We start from the raw sequence: 27,436 nt of genomic DNA, 5'->3' as shown, positions 1-27,436 counted from the left end.
GGCTAACGCTGAGATTCAATGCTCAACGTCCAATTCTGCATGTTGTTATTCGGCTGTGGAAGACGCGGGAAGCCGTTCTCCATACTTTCTCCGTACTCTACAATGGAGAATGCATTGAAGAGCTGGAGTTAAGTTAAGCTGTAAAGCTGCTTTTTAAGTGGGATCCTACCAATAATTGGGTCTCTGGGTCCCTGGCCCTGTGCAGTAGTAGGGCGATACAACGGATTTATTGACTTTGTTGGCCCTCAGTGGGGGACTTTAGTGCGATTGTGCCGGCCGCTGCGGGGGAGCCACAAGGAGCCCGGTGTGTGGCAGGGTGCTTATAGAGCCCAGGAGAACCTACAGGAAATAAGGCAAAAGGCAGGGGCATTGGCTCGGGCCGTTGCCACATGCACCTCGAACAAAGATATAAGGAGAAAAGGAAGGAACGGTATGCTGATGAAAGCAGAGTCAGACCAGTCGCAGAGCAGTCACTCAACAAAAAATCTGATAATCTTTTGATAATATTTTAATATTAGTTATACTACAGCCAATAAGGTAGAAATGATTGATAAAGTATACAGATATCCTCCAAGTTGGTAAAGCTGATGAAGGGTAAAAGCAGGAAATGAAATAGTGGATTAAAATTTTGTATTAAGGACTCACTAAACTAAAGAGAAACGAGGAAGGCGTCAAGGACAAAAAAACATCAGTAATCCAGGTAAAAGATGGCACCTGGTAAAGGCAAAATAAGAAAGGTGCAGAAGGGGCGGCCACAGGTGGACATTGATACTCTAGGTAGGACTCATAAAGGGAACACAGCAACCCCCAATGAAGAAGGATTAAGGACAAGATTGAGACGCATGGGGATAAAACTTTCAATCATAACCCCCCCGCGGATGAAGAAGGAGGGAGCATCAGTGTCGAGATCAATCAAGGACTTTGTCGGCAAAAATTTTAAAATAAAACAAGCCTTATCGGATTCACTTATATAAATAGTAGCCAAGGCTGTGTAGATCTTTGTACATCTCTGATGAGCCAGCAAGATTTGTTAAGGCGAAAGGAATTTTCATTAGAACCTAGGCTTTCCTTGTCACCCCGACTTTTCTCCCCTCAAGATAAAGAAGCACCTCAACTGGTGGAGGAAAGCACAGAGGGTGAGACAAGAGATTATAGAATGCCTCAAGAAGGGAGCAAGAACCGAATATGGAGCAGGCTCTGGATGCAGAGAATAAGGACATAGAGGACTCAGCGTGCAACTCTTCAATAGGTATAGGCCTCAATGTTGGATATTGTGGGAGAACTGAAAGTAATCCGGGGTCATATCATGTTGATAGTTAGCCCCCGTAGAAACTGCTGACTTAAGTAAGGAAAGTATTGGGGATGTTCGGAGACAGAAGGAAATGCAGAGTGTGTATATTTCCAAATGACCCATGTTAATAGAAAATGGGGAGAACCAACAAGATATAGACAGTACCCCTGCCAAAAAAAAGGAGGAAGATCTCGTGGAAGGGGACAAATGAAAAGCTACAGACTGACAATATTGTGGTAGGCTCCAAATCAAACGTGAGCAGAATACAAAAAAACCATAAAAGACCCAAAGGAAATGAAATGGAAGGGTGCCACCAAAAAGAGAACTTCAGCTTGGGAGGAAAAAGACAGTAAGAGTAATCTTCCAACTCCCAGTGTCATGTAGTTCCTATCAACCTATATGGGATCTGCGTGTTTAGACAACATAGACTGTGGGATTAGTGTCCAGACTAATTCCTGACACCCCCACCGGGTATGTTAGCCTGTATACCAGCTAGCTCCCAGTGCCACTGTAAACTCCTCTTACCAAGGAAAGAATAGTTCTTGGCAACTCTCAAACATGACAACTCTGTCCCATCAGGGATCGTGGAAACAGTATAGTACTTTTCGCTCAGACGTAATATGTGGATATATTTTGAATCAATCCGATTAGGTGAAGGTGGTAAAAAAGCTATGCCCTTTAAATCGATCACAACTTCTCTTGCCCCTCTCTAATGTCCTAGCCTGAGTGAAATAGAAACTAACGACCTTAGACAAGTTGGGTTCATACCGAATGGTAAGAGGAAAGAAATAACAAAAGTTCTAATGCACTCAGGGATAGTAAAAACAGCATTGATCAAAGCAGAGAAAGAACTACAAAAGGAAGGGATAAGAATAGTGACAGAACTAGAATTATATGAAAGAGGACAAGCCGGTGAATCATTTCTGAGGTATCATGCATGACTCGGGGCACAACAGGTTAGATTATTGGATAGGCCTAAATATTGAAAATAGGCATGCTCGCCTATCCCAAACTGTTTCGAATGAAGAGGGGTGCCTGAGTGAAATCGATTAGAATGTTGGGCCGTTGCACAGCCTGGGAATATTACCTTGGAACATTGATGGACCTGAAAGAAGGATCAAATTAGAAGGTCTTAAAAAACACACGAGATCTTGTGTTTGCAGGAAAATTGGCTGTGCGGTGAAACCTCTATGTTTGATGGGTTTTCCCAAATAAATAGGCCAGCAATAGGGAGTCGACAGGGAAGAGCTGCAGGGGGGATAATGACCCTTGTATGTACTGGGACAGCGAGAAAGTTAAAAATATTAGAAGTAAAATGCAAATGGCTTGTGGTATGCAGAGTGCTTTTACAAGATCCTGACCCTGAGTATGACAGCATGATAATTGCGAATGTATGTATGCATAGGCGGACCCCTGAAATTTATAGATTTGAAAGGGGTATTTTATGGAAGATCTGGATTATCTATGTGATAAATATGGTAAAGATATGCTTATTTTAACAGGAGATTTTAATCATAAAATTACCCCAAACAGGATTGATCCTTGGTTCACAGAACTGCTAGTTACTCATGGTATAAATGCAGCAAGCTTCTCCGAAACTAAAATGTCACCACAGGACATTGCATTAGGAAAGTATCTGTCTACTAAAATCTCTTCTGCCTGAATGGCAGGATAGAGACTGGTCGGTCAGCAAGGCAAACGTTCAAGGTTGGTTTGCCATTCTGATTACATTTTTATGTATGCTTGGGACTTTTTTTTATCATAGAAGGAAAGGAAAGTGACCATGATCCTCTAAAATTGGAATTATTTAGGGGGTAGGGCCCCACGAGAAAAGATCATTCCTCTACAAGTGGATGACCGAGGGATGTATGGAAAAACTGGCTAACCTATAGCAGAACTTAATAGTGGAAAGTGTAACGGTCATGAATCTAGAGAAGTATGGAAGTATAATTAATCATGTGGTACAGTGTCTGAGGGTAAAAGTACAAATAACGTTGACCAACATGAAAACAAAGGTGGCTAACCATAGAAAGAGAAAGGAATGGCTCAGCCAGGCATTCTGAAATTAAAAAGGTCAATAAGGAAAGGGGAAAGAAGCCTTAAAGTAAAGTCTAACTATGCAAGCTATTGTATTGCTGGAGGCACCGAAAAAAAAGAATGTGAGAAAGTTTTGGAAGCTAATCCAGGCAGGTTCAGGCAAAACCCAGGTCGTAATGAACTGTGTGGTGGAGGAAGCCGCCATTAGACAGAAATAGAACTAACAGGGTAGGGGTGGAGGATGATATCGGAGCACGCTTCACGGTAGAAATTGTAAAAAGAACTATAGGCAGCCTGAACCTTAGCCATGCAGAGGGCCCAGATAATCATCCAGCTATTTTTTTAAAGACTCAGCTAGGATGGTGGGCAGACCTTTCATCACAATTATTCTCTTTCATAATTGATACAGAACAATTCCCGGAAAGTTGGAGAGGGGATATAATAAGACTTACCCATAATAGAGGAGATATAAGGATTCCCAAAAACTATTGGTTGATTAATCTTCTAGATGTGGGCAAACAAATCTTTGCAAAAGTTATACTTGAAATACTGAAGGATTTGTTCAAACTGAAATCAATAGTCCTCCAGAACAAGGTGGTTTTAAAGAGGGCTCCTCTACAATTAACCATTGTTTTGCACTTTGGTCCATTGCAAGGAAGTCAGTCAAGCAGAGTGGAAGATTGCTCTGCTGCTTTGTTGACTTCCGTGCTGCCTTTGATTTGGTGGACTGGGATCGCTTATGGGAAACAATGATAATTTATGATATCCCAAAGGGAATCATTTACATAATACAGGAGTTACACAAACATAATTGGGCCCAACTTATTATTGACACAGAGGGGTCACTGACACACAAAAATAGAAATTAATCATTGATTAAGAAAGGGGTGTGTGCTGGCCCCATTGTTATTCTCTATTTTTGTCGCTGACCCCCCCCAAGAGACTGGTGGGGGGCAACAGGCTCTAGCCCTAGAATGGATGGTAAACATTTATTATGCCTTTTGTATGCAGACGACTTGGTAATTTTAGCCCAGACAGAGATGGGTTTACAGAGGAAGTTGGAATCATTCAGGGATTATTGTAGCCATAAACAGCTAACTGTAAATATGGATAAAAGGAAAGTGGTGTGCTTTGGTACAAAAGCTAATAAACTCAGTTGGCATCTGGGAACCACTAAATTGGATACAGTTACAGAGTATAAATACTTAGAAATTTGGTTTGAAAGGTCCCTGAACTGACATACCCATCTGGAGGCCCTAAAAGTGAAGGCCCTCACTTCGGTGAGTGGCCTAAAAAATTAAATCGGGTCTATAGGGAGATGTCACATAGACCAGTTCTGAAAGCTTTCGTGGCCATGAAACTGCTGCAACTGTAATATGGATCTGAACTACTCTGCATTAGTGGTGAAAATTGGTGAGATCCCATGGAGGGGATCTTAATGTCCCTGCCAGGCTCTTCCATGGTGCAGTTTATTAGGCGATAGGTGAGTCTGACCTCATGGACAAATGGCTTTATTAAAATGATGGAAAAAACTGGGCGAGAGAGAGGAACAAAAATCCTCCTATTGGTGTAAAAATGAGATCCTGTATAGTGAACAAAAATAGGCCAAAGGGGTCAGAAAAAATCTGACATCTGTTTGTAGGGACATGAAAGTGAGCCTCTGTCATGAAACCCTGCATGCTGAAGTCTCTAAGGGGGAGTTGAGATCTATAGGAAGAGAACTATCCTGGGAAAGGGACTGGCAGTATCTGGGAGGGAAAAAATCTGTTAAACTTATGCTAAACTGATGGCAGAAGGGAGCATGGTTTCCTTACCTTGATATTTTACCAAATAGCAGTCTGAGAAGTGAAGTATTAAGAGCTAGAATTTGCGTTAATCCTTAATATGCAAATTGGAAAATAAAAGCAGAAATGATCCAATCTGATGGTAACTGCACATGTGAGTTACACACAAAATGTGATACTCAGCACATATTAGTGGATTGCTTAAAGGTGTTGCCTTTGCAGGAAATGTTTTTACGTCCATTATTTCTTAAAAATGGAATAGTAAACCGAATACAGGCTGTAGTGTTTCTTACTGATAGGTGCCATTTAGACACTGCAATTTCAATTGGAACGTTTATGACTGCAGTTAAAAAGCTATGTACAGATTAATTAAAAGAATAAGGTGCTTTGATGAAACATCTTTTTCAGTTACAATATGATACGACATGTAATATATATATTTGGAAGTTTAATGTTATTGGTTGTATTTTAGAGGCGCTTACCTTATAAAAAGTGACAAATAATTTCATATACAAAGTGAAAGGTGAGGAAGAGAAGAATGATTAGGCTAGATGTAATGCTCAGATCTCCCCTGGACCAAGGTATGTACCGTCACTTTCCCAGGGAGAGAATATCAGTTCCAAACTTATGGACAATATATACACAGACTTTGCACATCACTTGCCAGGAGTAGAACAACTTCCTATAACACAATTACCTGCTAGAAGGGAATTCACCCATTCTTCTACAACAGAATACTTGGCCAAGAAGAGTCCACACCTCCTGCTACAAGGAAAAGACGAAATGGTATATCTGGGATGTATTTATTAGTAAATAGCACCACACGGTAAGCCAAATGCACCTATCATAGCAGACTCTAACATATCAATAGTATGATTGAAACACAATCAAGGCAAATATATATGTGGAAATATATATGTATGGATATAAGAATCAGAAAATAAGAAGGAAAGGAAAGAATTCAGAAAAGAATCAAGAGACAGTTAGTAGCAGAGACACCTCACCTACTGCTCCATCTTTCACCCCACTTTGCTCAAGGGGAGTCCATTGCTTGAACCGGACGAAAGTTCAGAGGTGACACCAGCCTCCACTCTTCCATGACAGCACGTCTGCTCCACGGCGTGAACTTCCACCAGGCCAGTGTGGGCTCCCCTTTTTAATAAAAATTCAAACACAACGAAGCTTCTAGCAAGCCTCGCCCCCTCGTTCTCAGCCTGCTCCAAGGCCACCGCATCAGTTGATCAGGCCATTGCTATGGCTCCGAGACAGACCATGTGCATTCCTCTGATAAGAACCAATTCTCTAGTCAGTAAAGTATGAAAAACAGGAGAAGAGCAAACATGCCCTCCCCACTTTGCAGCTTCGTGCAGGCACAGAAAATGGCTTCAGCATGAATATGGAGTTAGTTAAGCCATGCACACAAAGGCCCAAAGCAAGATGGAATCAGAAAAGCAAGGATGACATGAAACCATGTCAAAGGCAATAGTCAGCACTGCCATAAAGCAAGGTAAAGTCAGAAATCAGAATGACATTAGACCGCATCAAAGCCAATAGGTCAAAATCATAATTCACCTAACCCAAATAACATTATACACTTAATCCCTCAGTATCCAACATTGAGCATATGTGTGCACCATCACCCACAACACTGCACCTCGACATCCCACACCTCCTATTCTTGGCAAGACTATTCTACTAAAAGACAGCAAGATTACAGGACAGAAGAGTAGCAGGCATATGCAAACCCATCCTACATTAAGGCTAGGGTAACATAACACACTTAAGCCAATACAAAATGGTGGTGGTTGAAGGTCATCATAGGGTGTCAGACCACAAAAGTGGCTCATTCACTACACTAGAGTACTGCATTTTTAAAGCTAAGAACTCTGTGAACTTATTTTTCAATTATTCGAGTATGAAGGGGCATCTAACATTATGTTTTTTTACATACTTTAACTTGAATGGCAGGGTATGAATTTTTGATGCTGGAATTTTAAATATTGTAAAAACTAGTTTAGATAAGGTGACTATATGAGTTTTCTTTTATTTAAAGACCATTGGTCTAAATAAACATTATTTTTGATTCTTTTTGACTCATCATACATCAAGGAAGTTTGATTTAAAACATTGCATGTCCATAATATTTTTTTTAGTATGATTTGTACCTTTAAATATGTTGTATGGGGGCTTACTTTAATGTTCTAAACAATAGATGCAACATTGGCGAGTTATAGATCCCGAAATTATGTCCAATGGCTAGTGGTGTAGTGTGTGGCAAATCTCCGAGGCCTGCCCAAAGAGAAACTGAAGTGCCTCAGTCTGATCGCCCTCTGGACATGACCCCCGGCCTTCTCTCACCTTGGCAGTGGTGTTCCATGGCCTGATCCATCCAGTTTGCACGCCACTACCTGTCGCTTTTTTTCCAGTCAGCAAGCAGCAAGATGAGCACATGCACCTGCATCCACTCAAGAAAAGCTACAGGCAAGGTCCCGATATCTGCAAGCTGTGATGGGAAAAGTCTGGAGGTTCCCCAGTGGCAATCCAGGCCACAATTCTGAGAAAACAGCACATGAGCATTCTACTACATCTCCTCAAATCCATAGGTAGAATTATGTTGCTGAGGGAACTGCTGTTGAAACTGCAGCTAGGATCTATAAGGATGCAAATTCAAAGATGGGAGCAAATTCACAGGAGCAGTGCTGCCGGCAGAATTAACAGATACTGAGCTGATTGCTTCCACTGACGATGGAAGCCAATTTGTAAGTAAAAACTTTCTGGTTTTTAGTCGTATGCCTAAAACGGACGCCAGAACCAAAGTACTTTCACATACCACTACTTTACAACTTAGTTTAGTGTCCAGCATTGTTCACATTCCCCCCACCTTATTGGGTAACCCCCCATCCTGGCCCATGTAAAACCGTAAAAACAAATTCATCTGCGTGGGAATCAGTGGATCCAGGGCCACAAGAAGGTCAGATGGCTAGTGGTCTGGAAGCAAATACTGGACTTCGGGATGCCAGTCTGCCATATGAGATGGGTGGCAAGACAGTAGACTTGTTGACTGAATTAATCATGGGATAATTGGAAGGTAAGACCCAGTCAGAGAAACCCAGATTAGCAGTGTTTGGTGGAGCTGACCGAGTGGCTACGACACAGGATACCATGAGGCTTTCTTCTCATTTTCTGACTACTGGGATGATGACCTATTAGACCCCGAGATGGATAAGTACAGGAAGAAAGAGAAGGATTGTAAGGAGGTAGCACTCACTAAGCCGAAGGAACAAGCATCCAACTGGGTGCAGGCTAGTAACAGTTAGACAGTGAGCAAAAATGGGGATGATGAGCTTTGAATGACAGCTGCATTGGTATATGTCTGCTAATGAGTTAATAGAAAACACTGTTCTTCACTGCCTGGAGGGACTGGCACCCACCCAGGATACAGGGGAGGACCAAAGCAAACACAAGGAGATGATGGACGGAGCGCTGAAACCTTTCAGACACTCACCCCTAGTCACAGATCTGGGTTGAATCCATCATCGTTCTTTAGCTCACTTTGCCACCCCAGTGCAGACCCAGCCATATGCAAATCAGCCTTGAACCTGTTACTCATAGGAAGAGTCCAGCCTGAACTGCAAAGCCAAGTCATCCCTGGACCGGACACACACATCCAGGGATCAGTTTCAGGGTAACACCCCTCATCAACCAGGCTAGCTTGAATCCAGTGGCAAAATGTGCAAGGGACCCATGTCTGGGCATACCCTGCCAATTTAAGGCAAACAAAGAAAACACAAGGGAATGATGGACAGAGAGATTCAAATTTTCAGGCACTCACCTCAAGTCACAGATCTGGGTTGAATCCATCATCGTTATATAGCTCAGTTCGCCTCCCCAGTTCAGACCCAGCCATATGCAAATTAGTCTTGACCCTGTTTAGCTTTGGAACAGTACAGCCTGAACAGCTAAACCAGGTCTTCCCTGGACCGGACACAAGCATCCTGTGACCTTTCTTTGGGGTAACACCCCTAATCAGCCAGGCAAACTGAAATCCAGTGGCACAGTGAGCAAGGGACCACATCCGGGCATACCCTTCCACCTCAGGGCAAACGAAGCAAACACAAGGAGATGATGGAGGAAGCGCAGACATTTTTTCAGCCACCCCAAATCAGACCCGCCATATGCAAATCTGTCTTGACCCTCTACGGGGAGGACCCTCAGCATCAACCTCTTCTACAAGGCCCCTCTTGTGGGCGTCCATCCATGACATTTTGAGTACTCATAGAGAGAAATATTAAATATTCAGATGCACTAAAGGTATCTCCTTAAAAGACACAAGCATCACTGCAGTGCACATTCAAACAGCTGAGCACCATGAATATAAGAATAAAGGAAGCTGAACAAGGTATTTTAGATCTTGAGGATAAGGTCAGGGAGTGGAGGAGCATCTGGAAGATCATGAGAATGTCATGAAGGAACTTTCATGGAAGATCCAGGACCCGGAAAATAGGAAGCGCTGCAACAATCTTATAGTCCTTGGCATTCTCGAAGATGCTGAAGGAGATGATCTCCTCGGACTTTTGGTGCAGCTATTTAGATAGGCCTTACCCAGCTTGCCAAGTTCAGTGATTCCACCAATACCCATTCGGTAGACTGAAGCAGGCCAAAGTCATCACCAAGCCTAGGGCAATTCCTATATATGTGGGGAACTATCTTTCACCAGCTTCTATACAATGCAGCACGGCCCCTAGTAAACCTAATAAAGTTGGAAAAATGAGGTTCTTTGTCCGATCTGATGTTTATCTGACCACTGTAACTAGGTGCAAGTGGTTCTGGAGCTGATTCCTCACTTCCAGTCCCCTGGGATCACGTCTTCTTGTAGGAGTTGGCTAGGCTTAAGATCATCTACAAGCAGCAGGTTTTCTTTTTTTAGTTTGGAACAGCAGGCCAAGAGCCTTATTGATCTGTGGTCTCAAATGTTTGACATAAATGCTTCTACAAATAAGGACTAGAGGAACACCCCAGCTGGAACAATATATGGTTATGACTTTTATGCACAAACTAGCTATGAATGTTTCTAGTCAGGGGCACTTTTTCTATCTATAGATTTTATTTGATGAAGGGCACTTCCTGGAAAGACCTCTTTATGGATATTGGGGAGGAGGATAGGTAGCCCTCTACTTTTCATTTGCTTCAGGAGGGAAGTGGGGGATGTTGGGGGCTTACACGGGTTGCACACTCAGTCAGCTATAGGTTGGGTTGGGTTGTGGAGCAGGTTGCTGCCTCAAAGTCGGAGTTGATGAATTTGCGGTGGGCCGTAGGGTTGTGTAGGGGGTAGTGGTGGATTTTGGTGTTTTGGATTTTTCGTATGGTATTTGTCTTATGGTGTTCAAAGTGGTGGGTGATGGTACTGACACTTTATGAAATGAACAAGGTAATTAAAAAACTGCCTGTGTAAAAGGTGAGAATCCTATACAGGAATGTTAAAGGTCTACGATATTCCCGTAAATTTGAAAAGGTTAGGCAAGAATTACACATGATGAGTCCTTCATTGGACTGTATTCAGGAAACTCACCTGATGACCACCGAATTACAGAGGCAGGAGGGCTTAGGGTATCAGGTAATTAGGCTCATTGGCATGATAAGCCAATAAGAGGGGCAGCAATCTTAGCAAGAGATGCATCTTGGGCATGCTCAACGCTACAAAGGTATACCATGTCTCACTGGGTCCTTGTGAATCTAAGATCATGTTGGGTAAGATTAACAGTGTGTTATATGTATGGTGCTAATGAGGATGACCCTACATGTGTGCAGCAGCTTCTGGTAGAGATAGCCACATGGGAAAATCCTATATTTATATATGGGAATTTCAACATGACTATGTTTCCCAACTTGCACAGCTCAAATAGGGATTGTGCATTCCGGAAGATAGGCACACTTCCTGCCTTGCATCACCTGGTGAATCCATTCGGGCTGCTCAATAGCTGGCATTACACATATGCAAAACTAGCATTTCACAAATACTATTCGCCTTCCCACCAGCATTTTTCCAAGTTGGGTATAATATGTGCTACACAGGAAGTTGCCAGGGATATTTCAACTTGTCTTTTCCCACAAATGCTTTCAGATCATAATCCGCTGTTGGCCACGTTTTATATTTCAGTTAAGGGCACTGCTAACAGGGGATCAAAAGGGGAACGTTTGATCACTCGTTAACTGATAGTGGCTATTGTTATTCTATGAAGGAGACCTTGGCTAAATTGTTTAATGAAAATCAAGGATCCAGTACCTCAGCTGTGGTCTAGGATACAATGAAGGGCGTGGTGTGAGGGGCAACAGTCAGCTTTGTCTCCCATCAGAACAAGGTAATGATTATGTAGGAGGAATCCATACAACAGGAACTCCTTCAACTGGAATATGCACACACAGATGCTTTATTACTTAAAATGTATGAGGTAGAAGTGAGGGGGATCTATCAGAGACTTCTGAGTACCAAAGCCAAGATACAGATGCTAGTATGGGGAAGCAATCAAGTCATCTTATGCTTCTAGGTTAAACACCTTTGAAAACCGTGAGGAAATGGGGTGCATGTTAGCATGACAGGCATGGGAGAGGATGAATAAAGAACACCCTTGACACTTTTCAAGACTAACATATTCCAGAGAGGTCTCAGGCCTGCTATGAAACATTGTATGGAGAAATATATGTGCACCTCTTGGCGATATCAATCAATATGCTGCTTTGGCTGTATGTGGGCTAGTCTCTGATGATGATCAGGCAATTCTGGACTCAACTATTAATGGGACAGAGATTTTAAGAGCGTTTAAACAACTACTGGCTGGTAAAGCGTCAGGGCCAGATGCAATGCCCTCAGAGTATTGCAAAAAGATTTTGAGCAGCCTCCTTAATATTGTTTTACAGCTGGTGAAGTATATTGAGTGGTCAGGGGATGCCCCTAGGTCTTAGTATGAGACCTTTCTAATGTTATTTTTTAGGAAAGCGAAATACCCATTGAACTGTTCTTCGTACCTGCTAATATCATTGATTAACTGTAATGCCAAAATCTATGGTAAAATTCTGATTAATCACATTGCCCCTAGAACTGCAGGATGGGTGGATAGTATGCAGCATGGGTTTGTCCCTCACAGAGACACCACAGTTCATACTAATCTTGCTGTTGCAATTTTCGATGCAGTAGGGGGACTAGGTGTGCTGGCTGGTGTGATCATGCTTGACATGAAAAAAACACTTGATCGGGTATCATGGCCCTTTTTATGGTTAACTTTGGCAGCAATGGGCATTGGGTCCAAGATGCTGGCTAGAATCCAGGTTTTTATTCCAACTTGTCAACATGGGTGGTCTGTGGTGGCTCAACTTCTGGAATTTCAGCTAGAGAGAGGAACATGCCATGGATGTCCTTTGTCCCCTTTACTATTTGTACTTTACCTAGAACCATATCTGCACTGTTTAAAGAAGTCAGGGCAATTGGTTCCCCTGAGAATTAATGTCTCAATGTACTGCATTGCTGCATAAACTGATGATGTTATAGTTTTGATATCAGACCCGTCAGTATCCTTGGTGACAATAGAGTATGAAGCTCAGAAATTTGGGGCCTTGTCTGAATATAAGCACAACATGTCAAAGACGCATATTCTTTTTCACCAACCCAGCCCAAAAGGTGATAGGATATGTGTAGAAGCAGCACAATAGTTGAACGTTTGTCTCTCTCCGGTGGTCAATAATATTGTGTCAATAAATTATGAACCTGATTTGGTGAAATCTAAGTGTTTATTCAAGCATCTAACAGGTAACCAGTAGGTGTTATTGGTTGTTGCAACTTGATCAAAAAGAGGGGACCCTCCCTACATTTGTATATCTATTTAGAGGTATTTCTCTATACCTAACAGTTTCTTTCCTCTCACAGGTTGAAAAGTCTTGGGTCCCGGTTATTTGACAATATAAGCAGCCTTATGGAGTATTTCTGATCTTACAGCTACCGAAAGATAAAGGTGGGTGGTTGCTTCTAAATTTAAAGTGCTATTTTGGTCTGTTATCTTCAAGCACATGTCTCAAGTGATGATCTCTCATGAGTCTTGGTATTTGCGATCCCTGTATTTTGAATCTTGCCCAAGGATACGTTTCCATGACCAATCACACTTCAAGAGCACTCACTCCAAGCTTCTCCTGGTGTTATATCAGGTTTGGCGAGGTCTAAGGGCTAAATTCTAAATTGCTTCTCTAGCTCGGTATACATTCTTTGGTTTAAACCCGGATTGTTCTTTCCCCAATGATTCAGGTTTTATTCTTTTTGGATTTAGTTACTTAATTTGCAGTTCCAACTACAGTTTTTTTTAAGTATAGCAGATTTAAAAATTATTTTACAACCAAGTCAAAGACTTAGGGCTGCTGAATTATATACTGTGTATTGAACTGTTGTACAGAATCTGTGGCAGAGTGAGAATTAGTGAATTTTGAAAATTACTAATGTCAGACCAGCCAGATAATATATCTACCATAGCCGCCAAATGGACTTGCACTGTCTTGCTACAAGTGGCTGCTGACACAGTCATGGACTCAATCCAGTTGAATAACCAATTTGTGAAGGTATCCAGGCTGAAAATTCATCACTTTTAGATTCCTCAAGATATATATAATAATCCAAACCATTTATTCGACTGGGGATGTAAATCTAGTTTGGAACGCTCTCAGTTTGGAGAGTTGGCAGCAGATACTATGCATATTTTCTGCTCTTTGGGGCAGTTACATCTGTACTGGCAGGGGGGTTGCAATGAGATTTCCAAGGACATTCAAAGTTGTATTTTTCCATCTGCTTAGCTGATTATTTTTGGAACATCAGGGGAAATTGTCTCAGACATGAGAGGTATTGTTTTTTTCATTATGATTTTGACAGCTAGGATATTGGTCGCACAATTCTGGCTTGACTCAAACAAGTCTAGGACATTTATGGCCTTGAGCTATCCCTTGTCAAGAGGGGTCCAACAAGGAAATATTTAATGCAAATGTGGACCCAGGGGATTTAGATGCAGTGGCTTTATGGTTGGGAGCTCCTAGGGTATTTTTATTTCCTGGATTTCTTCAATTTTTCTCTTGATCGATGAGGTTGCTCACCTACTTTCTGTTACTCTAACTTTTTTTTCTTTTTTATTTGTGATGTGCGGTGTCTCCACTCTGTTGTGTCGACGATGTAAAAGTGTATGATAAATCAATATAATCTTTTTTTTTAAGAATGTAGCAGTTCATTAAGTTTTTCGGCAATCTGTGTTCAAAAGTTTTTTTATTGTCCTCACATTTAGTCCATCCTCTATTGTTTCTTAAATATATGGTGCTATAACCAAATAATGTGTGTTCTCCATGGTGGAAAATGATTGCAGGACAAGTAAGAGTGCATCCAGATATTGAAATTTGAATAGCAGTAAAATCGGTATAACGGTTTTAATCTTTGCATTATCTGGAGCACTTCTTTGTATCATGTCGCATAACTACTCATTCAGCATAGTTGATGCCACTGTTGACACAAGTTGGCATCCACAGTATGCACAAAAGTTAGAGTGCACAGCTTGGTATATCAATTTCTTAAATGATATTGATTTACAATCAGGAATAGGGAGATATAGAAATCGTTAAAATTCCGTGACTGTTAAGAAAGCATTTAAGCATTGGAAACATTTATGTTCCCAATAGTAGATTATAGCATATAGATCAGGATGAGGGAAAGTCTCATTTGCTAGTATTTCAAGTATACCCTTACAACCTTCCTGGGCATCCTTTGGCTCATTTATTGAGAAACCAAGAGTTACACAACAAATATCGACTATATCTCTGACACCACTTGTAGATTGGCACAATTGTTTGTTGTACTGCAATTCAGAATACATAACACTTTCAGTCTTGCAAAAAGGCTTATCTGTGGTTTACAAAAGTATGTCTTTCACTAAAGGCAAATATAATCAAAATAGTAATAACATTACTTTAGCAGTTAATACCATTAGCGTTACTGAACTGAAAGCCTAAAATGTAAGGGTTGTTTTCCTTCAGTTTTCTTTTACATGGCTAAACATTTTCTAAAGCACATCAGATCTGAAGCTTTCTTTTCTGTTCATATATACTTAAGGTTTATACACTACTGGATAATCAACAAGTGAAGGAGTATATATATATTTATGCCTGTTATGATTATATTCGCATACACAAGAAGAGTCTACATTAAATTTGATTTCATCCACATCCATAATATACACTCCTTTTAACGTTTTTACATGGGATAAAGCAGCATATGCCATACCTTCTTTAAATCAGTTGAGACAATCTTAATTATTACATAATCCAAGCTTTAACGATATGATTTATGTATTGTAAGAACTTAAACAAAATATAAAGGAAATCGTTCTCTTCAATTATATGTCTTTCATTATTAAAAATCTTGCTGTTGCTCCTGCAATGCATTTGCAGTCCTTAATACTGTCAAATTTAACAGTAATAAATTCAATGACATTGTTACTTTTGTATTGTGTACATTTAAACATATATCCCATTGCTCAATTGAAAAAACCCTTGTTCTACACCTAAATTGCATTGTAAAATAACACAATTATGTTTACACATAAATACGTCTTTTTCTAAATCGGTTGTTGGTGGTACATTTTTTTCCATGTTCAAAAATGTAGTGGATGTCGTTTCTGTCATAGGAATATTTGCTCCATAACTTTCAAAATAATCTTTGCAAGGTAAGTGTTTAATTGCCTAATTTTCCATTGATAACATTTCCATATTTAAACTATTACTTTCTTTTGGATTCGGCATCAAATAAACAATAGGTAGTCCTGCAAAAAGAAGGGAATGCATAACATATCCAGCACTTTTCAAAGCTAAGAATATGTAGATATCCTACTTGTCTAAAGTTTATTTTTGGAACTAACTGTAACAATTCCTAGCCTAATATCTGATTATTTCCATAGTCTTCATCATCTGCTTGTCTCATATTTTGTGTAAGTTCATTGAAGGAGAAGTATAACCAAATATGAACATTACCTAGGGAGTTTCCTTAGCTTTCACAATTTAAAACATTGAGTCCCCTTTAACAGTAGGAAGTTCAAGTAGATTAACAAAAACAATGGTATGTTTACCAACAAGCAGATTATCATGTGCAGTCTCAGTACTTTTGTCATAAGCAAATGAACAAAAGCCATCACCAAGTTGGATACCATACTAACCGTGTCCATAATCAAAATCTGAAGTCTTTTCAGAACTCTATATGGTTCTTGAGAAATATAGCTATTTAGTTTTAAGTATTCCAATCAATCAATCAATCAAAAAAAAAAAAATGTATAGAGCACGTCAAATCACACAAGAGGGTCTTGAGGCGCTGCACATGTTGTTTGCTGCATGGTTGGTTGTTCATTCTAACATTCAAGTCTTCAGTTCTTTCCTGAATTGCTGGAATGATGGTACTGTCCGGAGGTGAAGGAAAAGGTTGTTCCAGACCTTGGCTACCAGGTACGAGAAGGAGTGTCCTCCGCTGTTGGTTTGGTGGTTCCGTATTGTGTCTACGAGGGTGACAGAAGCAGATCAAAGGAGTATGGTCAGTTGTTGGAAGGTCAGGTGTTTGTTGATTTATGTTGGTGCTTCATTGTGCAAGGCCTTGTAAGCATGGGTCAGCATCTTGAACTGGCATCTCTTTTGGATCAGGAGCCAGTGTAGTTTCTTGAGGTGAGGTGTGATGTGGGTCTTGTGAGGAGGTTGAGGATGTTGTGAATGGTGTGGAAGCAGGCGGATAAGACTACATTGACTTGTGTCTTCATAGATAGTTTGCTGTCCATGATGATGCCAAGGTTTTGGGCATGGTCTATTGGAGCGGGGGAGGAGCATGTTTTGGAGGCCACCATGTGCCACTCCACAATGAGGTCTTGCTCCCAAAGATGAGGAGTTTTGTCTTTTCCATGTTGAGTTTGAGACAGTTGTCCTTCGTTCAATCAGCGATGTTCCTTATATGGAATCTGTGGAAGTTGGCTCTGGTGGTGGAGTTGTCAGCATAGGAAATGAGGTTGAGTCCGTGCAATCTGCCGGTGTCAGCCAGGGGGGTCATGTTGGTGTTGAAGGGGGTGGGGCTTAGGGAGGCTCCTTGGAGCAATCTACAAATGAAATACTTGGGCTCCGAGGTGAACGGTGGTGGTCAGGACCTCTGTGTTCTACTGGTGAGGTATGAGGCAAGGCCAAGGTGATTAAGTAGTTCAGGACTTTCCTGAGGTTGTCGCCAATTACTTGCTTCTGAGGTTGAAGACGTGGTGGGGGTAGGCGTCTGTGGGTGCTTGCGAGTGCACGGAGTTACTGATGGAGACAGTGTCATGTATGATGAGGAGGTCCCTATGGGTGAGCAGGTACTCAATGTTTGTTTTCATGGGTGTGAGATGGCTGATACTGTTGGCCATGAAGAGTTGGCATTCAAAGATTTGGTGTATGGCCAAAATCTTGTCATGGAAGAAGTCAGCAGGTTTGTCGCAAAGGTCCTCAGAGACTCCAGTTTATTACTGTGCTTCACTGGTAGTAATATTAGTTGGTGTAATGTTATTCATTTAACAATATGTGTGGCTAATCCAGTTGGAGCAGTAACTACACAAGATAAGGTTGAATTGGTAATTTTTTTAATTTAAGCTGTTATACCTTTTGTAAGAAAACTGTTGCTCAGATATGATTTGATCTTAAATAAATGGAAAGACAAGAGACGTTTGGCAAAACAGGAACAAGTTGGTTTAATTAAATGCTGCAGCCGGGAGAACCTTGACAGAGTGTGTCAGCTCAAAATTTCTTGATGTACAAAGTTTTGGGCATCGATTTATACAGTTCATGAGGTACAATAAAATGATCTCTAAATTCCTAAAAAAGCATCATAGTTTTAAATCAATCTAATGTGTGCATCTGATATGGACATAGATGGGTCTTGACCTTGGGAAGAGCAAATGTGAGCCAGTGTGTATGTGTCCAGATGTCTGGCATGAGGAGCGCATGATTGTTACGTTTGGTTTGCACGTTGTGTCCTTATTCATTGAGTGTACCTATCTACATGTGGTATCTAGCTATGTGGTATTTCTAGGGAACGTGAGCCTTTGGCTAAATGTGTTTTATTGGGGACAATTACCTCAGACTTGTTTGCGGTGCAGTTATCTATCTGTGGAATTGATCAGGGCTTTCCCATGGTGTGTGGGACCCCACCTCTGACCGGTTACTCGATAGGCATGGGCGTGGGTCACAGGGCCTGCCGGACCACATATCTCTGACTAAGAGTTGATGGAAAGGTCACCTTTGGAGAATCCAGCAGCAATGATATGAGTTCATTGAAACTCTCAAGAATAATATGGCAGCCACTGGCATAATTTTTATTGACATTATCAACTTGTACATTGACATAATTCTTACTGGTATCAACAAAGTTATGTTTGCTTTTGGTTTGAATGCAAATTGGCATTGTTCTTGCTGGCAACAATAATATTATCGAACAAGTATGGATTATACCATACATTGATATCATTATTGCTGATGTCAGCGCTGCTATTGACGGGTAATCACTTGGTTATGTGGGCAGAGGATATTGCATACATTCACATTGCATTTGCTGATATTGTCTTTGTATGGCCTGCACATATCATGGCATTCATTGATATCATATTCACCCATTCCAACAAAACCTTTCCTAATATCATCTTGCCCTGATACATATTTAAATATAGGCTCATATACAGAACATATACATAAACCCTGTTCATGTTGTAGTCCATGATCAACACTTGTTTTATTTTCCTGAAATATCACACATTTATCACAATATAATTGTGATAAGATATACTCAAAGCTTTCCCCGTCCTTACGCATTTCTCCCTTGGCATGTAGCAAGGTGTACTGCAAGTTGTACTGCACCCTTAGCAATTATTACTTTGATTACAATATTTGGTACCCCAATTGAGTCTGCAGGACTTGTTTTAGAAAGTGTATTTCTACTTGCAGTATCACATAATATTTCTAACTGGATTTTGTTTTTGTCTAAAATTTCTTGCAACGTAAATCTTGAACTCTAGTATTTTAATATTTGGTTTGTAGTAATAAAAAGCTTGCTCACAAGATGTAAATGTTCCACTCACATCTTCCTATTTTTGCCATGGTTTAAAACTCTGTAACAATGCAAAAAAATTAAAATCAATGGGCCCAATTCACAAAGGTTAGCTTAGAGGTTTGGTTTGAACTTGGGGATTTCAAAAAAGGCATTTACGAGTACTATTTACGAGTATTATATTTATGTCCGCACTTGGAGTGGATTTAAGTTTAGACCAAACATCTAAGTTTACATCTGTGAATTGGGCCCTTTGTTTGCAGGATTATCATATGAAGGTTTGCAGTGATTAATTAGAGTAGGTTTGGAATGACTTATTATGCAACTGTTTGTTGCCCGCACATGAAATTTCCCACTCTAAACATCAGCAAAAACATTATTTCTCTAAGTATAAAATCAAGCTTCTTCAGATAGTGACCTTTTTTCCAAAAAAGTGCTCCTGTACGGATAGCATGTGTCTATTAAATTCGTTTTCACAATGTCCTTGTTTTCAGGATCAAAATGAGCAAGATATCCAATTTCTGGCAAATGTATTGAAACTCTTCTCTAGGAGGACACTAATCCTAAACTAAGCCATGTAATAGCATGAGATTTAACACATAAACTGGAAGAGATTAAATAGTCACACTCCTCACAATTGCTAACCTCTCTATGAGATAGCATTTGAAAGCTAAATCAATACAACGTTTTTGTTGAAGATTGCTCAGCAGAAACTTCTTCCCAGACTGCCTTTATATAATTTTTCTCTGCTTCAGTAATATATAAAGTCACATACCGGGCAACAGCAATTGAATTATCAGTAACAAATTGGATATCAATTTAAAGGGCTGTAGTCATTGATCCCCTGTGATGTGCGTCCTCTTTTTTAATTGGATGTGTTTTTTGGGGACTTTTCTTTAACAGCATGCTTAACAGAAAGAAGGCATAGGAATTATTCACTATTTCTTTTTTTTAAATTGGTTCTGGGAATCCAAAACGACAATTTCTATACTGCTTTGATCTGTTCCAAAATGTTCTTAGGCAGTGTTTCCACATTTGTGACTTTGAAATGCAATAACTTTGACAAAAGGTTTTAGTTTCTGTATATGGAATGTCACAAGTCACATACTGTTTGTTCAATAAAGTGAAGAATCAATTAATCAGAGTCATATCCAAGTCTTGGTGCGTTTTTTATCCATAAGAGCATATAAACATGAGGTGCACATTTTGCTTGGTTTTCTTCTCTCCAAAAGAAATCAACAATCTCTCCTGAGGGGAGTTTCTTTTTGGTTGTTATAAACTTCAGCATAGTTTGTAATTTGTGATTATAAAATTGGCTAACATTGACAGGATCTAAAGAATATAATTCTACTGATGCTTTCAAAGCCACATCTGGCAAATTATTGTTAGCCTCATGTAGGAAGGTGTATAAATTATCCCATGTGTATTCGGCACAGCTTATAGTTAGAAACCAAGTTTGTGGGCCCAAATTTCTCAACATATATTTTATTTCTCTATTTCTTCTGAACTAATATTTTTTTGCACCTCGTTGATATGTCATAATATTTATTAAGTTATATTCCTGTTTTTCATCATTATTTTACACTTTAATTAGGACATCTCAAGATGATATGTTAATAAATCCTGTTCCAGTTTGCATAATGTACGCAAGAGTTTTAGAGGTAACCGATAATTCTCTTTCATATAGTCAAGTAAAAATATAAGGTATGTTTTGTCTGAAACATCGGTCTTCAGAACATAGTCTTGTAGGACGATATTTCAAAGCAGAAATTTGAACAGGATAATCATCATATTGCCCTCCTTTTGCTGTTGGAAATAAACCTGGATAATATTGAGCCTTTCATTTTTTCCCCAAATACTAACAGCATCTCCTGTAGCCTCTTTGATTTGATAACGTTCTAATGCATCACCCATTAGATCTTTTGAATGCAATGGGTGTATAGTATAGTGCTCGTATATATAAGCTGAGTTTTCCGTAGTAATTTTCTGAAACTGGCCAAGATAAATTTAGGCTTGAAGTAGTAGGTCATTCATGACGATGAAGTCATTCATTTTAAAATTCTGGTAGTTTATGTTATTTTCAAACAATTATGAAAAAGCATCTTGTATTTTTGAAATGCTTATTAATTCTTTCCAATTTTTTTTATTTTCTTTTGGAATTCCATTAACTGATGCAACTAAAGGTTCTTCTAATTTACGGTGCACTTCCATAGTGGCCATATTCTTTTTAAAATCTAATGGTGGAAAAACAACCTTTCCTTTCAGCGCGGGGACTCATTATTGAGCTGGAAATTTTCTCTGTTGGACCAGGCCCTTTTTGCAGGTTTATCCTCAAACTTTTTGCCTTTTGCCTCCTATTTTTCTGACCTGTTTTTGTTGACTTAGAACTCTGAGCACCTTACCACTGCTTATGAGTGCTAAAGTGCATATGTTCTCGGTGTAAATTTTAATTCTGATTGGTTCTCCATGATTGGGACATCTATTTTATTTATTAGTCCCTAGTAAAGTGCCCTGTGCGGCCAATGCCTGTGAATCAAATGCTACTAGTGGGCCTGCATCACTGGTTGTGCCACCCACATGAGTAGCCCAGCAAACTGACATTGCAGTGTCTTTGAGGGCAGTTTTAAACTGCCATGTCGACCTGGCTAGTGCACCCACTTGCCAAGCCCAAACCTTCCCTTTTACTACATGTAAGGCACACCTAAGTTAGGCCCAAAGTACCACCCATGGGTGGGGGCCAGTGTATCTGAAAGGTAGGATATGCGCTGGTGTGTTTTACATGTCTTGATAGTGTAATACTGCCAATTTCATTTTTCACTATTGCAAGGACTAGCTCTCTCATAAGCTATTATAGGAGCTGCCTTGTAACATTTTACAAGTGTAACTTTCAATTGGGAACAGCTAGAGATTTGGAGATTGGGCTCTCTGAGGTCAGAATTTAAAAACACACCTTTTAGTGAAGATGATTTTTGAATTGTGTGGTTTAAAATGGCACTTTTAGGAAGTGGGCATTTTCTTGTTTAACCTTCCTGTGCCTTTGCTTGCCTGTGGAATCAACATCTGGTTTGGACTGACAGGAGCCTGTTTGTGCATTCACTCCAGACAGTCACACAAAGGGAGTTGAGGTGTGCCCTACATATCCTGATGGGCCATCACCAGGCTGATGAGCCTTGCTGAGCTAGAGTGGTGGGAGTTGTTGCCGCATACGCCTGAATTCGGCTGTGCCTGGTCTCTCACAATGCTGTCTCCACCCCCCTGGAGAGTGTCTGGAGCCAAGACCAAGCAAGCCAAGAACTCTTGCACTACATAGACAATCCTTTGAAAAATGCCTACTTCAAAGGACAAAAGGAGTACACGTATTGGACCTAAAACCCCAGACTTTTAGAACACTTCGGGATGGAGGACTCTGCCATGAAGAAGAGCTGGAGAGCTGTCAGCAGGGGTATTGTTCCTTTGCTATGTGTTGCATTGCTGGGTTGGTTTGCAGTTGCTGCTTCTGTCTGTGGGCAGTGAAGGAACTGGACTTTTCTGTTTTGATCCTGCTTTCTAAGTTTCTCCAAGGGCTTGTTTGTGCTTGCCTCCTGTTGGAAGTCTCAGGGTCATCAAAGACTTCATCAACAGCATCAACAGAACCTGTACTCCATTGCTGGTAGTCCTGAGCCTGCCAAGTGGTGCCAATCCCAGTTCTGGGCCACTGGAGCTACCTGTAGCTCCTGAGGCGGAAGCCGGGAGGATTACGAAGCGTTTTTAAAAACTGTAAAGTTGATAAAATCTTTGTTTTTACCTGCTCACTGTATTCTTCCTGGGCACTCCCCCTCCTTCAATTGAGCACAATCACCCCGCGCAGCCGATGTAAATGCTGCCGCGGGTTCTACCTCATTCCTGCCGCCATTAGCCTGACTACGAGGCCACGCCCACTCGCTCGAGACCGCGCCCACCACAGATAGCATATAAGCCGCGCTGAGAGGCAGTTCACATTAGTCTACCTGTAGCTCCTGAGGCGGAAGCCGGGAGGTTTACGAAGTGTTTTTAAAAACTGTAAAGTTGCTAAAATCTTTGTTTTTACCTGCTCACTGTATTCTTCCTGGGCACTCCCCCTCCTTCAATTGAGCACAATCACCCCGCGCAGCCGATGTAAACGCTGCTGCGGGTTCTACCTCATTCCTGCCGCCATTAGCCTGACTACGAGGCCACGCCCACTCGCTCGAGGCCACGCCCACCACAGATAGCATATAAGCCGCGCTGAGATGCAGTTCGCATTAGTCTACCTGTAGCTCCTGAGGCGGAAGCCGGGAGGATTACGAAGCGTTTTTAAAAACTGTAAAGTTGCTAAAATCTTTGTTTTTACCTGCTCACTGTATTCTTCCTGGGCACTCCCCCTCCTTCAATTGAGCACAATCACCCCGCGCAGCCGATGTAAACGCTGCCGCGGGTTCTACCTCATTCCTGCCGCCATTAGCATGACTACGAGGCCACGCCCACTCGCTCGAGGACACACCCTCCCCTTCCACCCCTTAAGGATGGGTCTTTCCCGGACGCGCGGCGGGCACGCGCTGCGGGTGCGCCGCATGCGCGCCAAAGGCGCGCCTAAGGCAAGCCCGTCTGCGCCCGTCCGCGCTAGAATGAGCCCAGAGCCCCGGACCCCTGCCTCTGCAACACCTTTGCCACTAAGGTATTCCAAAGATACCCTCCTCCAAATTGGGAATTCTCTCCCAATCCCTCGTTGTAACACCATCTTGTTGGAAGAAGGACAATCTTGTTGCTCAATCTGCCCATTCAGACTGGCACAATGTACTCCCCCGAAAATACGTTGCTTCAAAATGGCCCTACTTAACTGTAGGTCTCTCCCGAAACACCGAGCTGAAATCAATATGCTCCTTATCGAATCTGAACTTGAGGTTCTCTTTCTTACAGAAACATGGATCAAACCCTCATCTGACCCAGATATAGTTCAATCACTCCCCCCCGGTTACCTTATTAAACATCAGGACAGAAGTTCCGGGTCAGGGGGTGGTATCGCGATCATCTATAAAAACAATTTGTCCTGCCATTTCAAAGACAGCCCAATCCAGGATTGTGAAAACGTCCAGTTCGTCATCCACATATCCCCAGTAAAAACCCTTTCAGGTATACTTGTCTATCGTCCACCAGGACAGTCGAATCTCTTCTGCAAATCCTTAGTGGAAACTATATAATCTCTGGCATGTCTGTCACCTAACTTTACGGTTTTAGGAGATTTAAATCTCCATTTTGATGACCCTTCGAATAAATTATTGGAGGACCTCAAGGAAGATCTCGTCGCCCTTAACATTCATCTGAAAAGTAATTATCCCCCCCACTCCAAGGGCCACCTATTAGACCCCATATTCACTAACCTGTCGAACCTAGTAGTGGATGAACCCCTCCCCATCCCTTGGTCAGACCATCACTTAATTCCTTTTAAGCTTCCACTCACAAACGAAGTGTCGAACAAACCCCCTCCCCAAGCACCTTCTCGCCCATGGCAAAAACTAGATATAGCAGCTTGGACCCGCGAACTAGCCTCCACTACTCCAGTCTTAGACCCAGACCCCTCCCGAGCAGATGCCCAACTCCGCTCCTGGATCGAACATTCCCTCGATGTTATCCTCCCCGTCAAACCCCTCCCCAGTAAAAAGCGAACTCTTAAATCCCCCTGGTATAGTCCGGAACTGCACGATCTTAGAAAAAGGTGCAAAAAGCTTGAGCGCCTTTGGAGGAAGGACTGGGCGTACAAAAGTAAAAAGGAATATAGATCAGCCATGAGGGACTATAAAATCTGTACAAAAAATACCAAGGCAAAATTTCTTTGAGGGGAAAATACGTGCTGCAGCAAATTCCGCTAAAGAAACTTATCGCATCGTCCGTCTCCTGACAAGAACGCTGGAATTACCTCCAATACCAGACCCTTCAGGCACCAGATGCAATCAACTAGCAGAGTTTTTCTCAACTAAAATTAATAATATCCTAAGAACCCTTCCTCCCCCCAGGCTCCCTACACACCCCCTGATTTTCCCAACTGATACGGAGGCCCCACGTCTCGAAGCATTCCCCCTGGTGTCAACCGAAACATTCATGTCTACTCTCCACACTGTGAAAAGTGGTGCACCCTCTGATCCAGCACCCCTGAGCAAATTAAAAATGGTCGCTCCCACGGTCTCCATGCCCTTTATCAACCTTATTAACGCGTCCCTTGCTCAAGGAATGGTTCCAACCAACTGGAAAAAAGCCATAGTATGGGCGTTGCTCAATGATTAGAGCGGCAGACCCTGATGTAGAGGTCTAGCCCGGGACCAGGGTTCAATTCCCCGCCTCGGCGGATCTTGGGCTCAAAAATTCCACGGACCTGATAATTCTCGCCTCGGTGCCATTCCAATCATGGAGTCCCACTCTGCAACTCTGGGCAATAGCTTGCTTAATCTCCACAACGGCCCCCACAATGCTAAGGATGCCTGGCCTCCACCTTGGGGGTGCCCAGGAGTGGACGCCTCACAGGGAAAGCCAGGATGGGTTCCACAGCGGTATTCGTACAAGCGCCTTGAGACCCTTGCGGGTGAGTAGTGCGCTATACAAGTATCAATTTACATTGAGTTCGACCCGGCTGACCTGTCGAACTTCAGACCCATTTCCCTCCTCCCAGCAAAATAGCCGAGAAAATCATTAATCACCATCTATCCCATTACCTCGAGACCAACAATCTTCTCCGTCAATCCCAGACAGGGTTTAGACCAGGACAGGGAACAGATACCGCACTCCTAGCTGTAGTTGAAGAGGCAAGAACCATCTTAGATATGGGGGGATCAGTGGCAGTGATCCTTCTAGATCTGTGTGCCGGCTTCGACACGGTGGATCATGCCATCCTCATCCACCGGCTCAATATGGCAGGAATATCCGGTGCCGCCCTGTCTTGGATTGAATCCTTTTTAAAAGGCAGAACCTTCCAGGTCTCTGATGGCCCAGTTAACTCCAGACCTTTTCCCCTTCAGTGCGGGGTCCCCCAGGGCTCTTCATTGAGCCCTACTCTCTTTAACGTATACATTTCGCCCCTTGAAGATGTCGTAACCCCTTTTGGTATAAAAACTGTTATGTACGCCGACGACACCCAACTGGTCGTCTCCATAAACCAGTCGACTAATTGTCTGGACAACTTGTAATTCTGTCTCCAGAACATTTCTCAATGGATGTGCGACTCCCGCCCGAAACTTAATGGTGAGAAATCCGAGATCCTCCTCCTGGGGAACCCACTTAGATTCCCTCCTTCCCTCTCCTGGCCTCCCTGCATGGGATTACCTCCTACTCCCAAGACAGAAGTCAAGAGCCTGGGTATTTGGATGGACAAGGACCTTAATTTTAAGGCCCAGGCCAGGAAAACTGCCGGCACATGCTTTGGCTTCACTAAGATAGCCCGCAAGATCCTCCACCTGATCCCCTTCCATTCCAGGAAACTGCTAATGCAGGGGTTGGTCAACTCTAGACTGGACTATGGAAACGCCCTTTACTTAGGTGCTCTTGCTTCGGTCATTAACAGATTGCAGTGTGCTCAGAACGCCGCGGCTAGACTCCTGACTGGGTCTAAATCTCGAAGCTCGGCCAAACCAGCCCTAAGATCTTTACACGGGCTCCCGATTAAGGAAAGGATCACCTTTAAAGCCCTCTGCATTTCACACAAAATACTCCATGGTAAAGGCCCGCCGATCCTGAGATCTCTGGTCAAACCTCATCACTCTAACCGACACCTTAGAGCAGACTCCCTCGCCCTAGCCAGCGTCCCCAGAATAAACAGGGCCCGCTCAGGGGGACGACTCTTCTCGTCCAAGCTGTGGAACTCCCTCCCACTCCACATCCGAAGAGAATCCAACTTGCTGGCCTTTCGTAGGCAATTAAAAACATGGCGCTTCTCTTAAATATCCTCCCCCCAACTCCCTTCTCTATTAGCCACTGGTCGACTTTCAGCGCTGGGACGCCCCAGGGTAGCTACGCGCTTTATAAATCGGAAATCAAATCAAATCTGGTAGTCCTGAGCCTGCCAAGTGGTGCCAATCCCAGTTCTGGGCCACTGGAGGTGTTTGTTGGGCAGTAACTTCAAGAAAAGGATTTCCAACAATGTCACCAATGCTGCTGCCTGCAACAATGCTCTGGTCATAGCTCACTGGGTGGGTGCAGCGGTGACCTTGACAACACTGCAGCCTTGGT

Source organism: Triturus cristatus, chromosome 7, assembly GCF_964204655.1.
Source record: "Triturus cristatus chromosome 7, aTriCri1.1, whole genome shotgun sequence".
Lineage (NCBI taxonomy): Eukaryota > Metazoa > Chordata > Amphibia > Caudata > Salamandridae > Triturus > Triturus cristatus.
The sequence above is the reverse complement of the archived record's forward strand: the minus strand, read 5'-3'. Positions refer to the sequence as shown.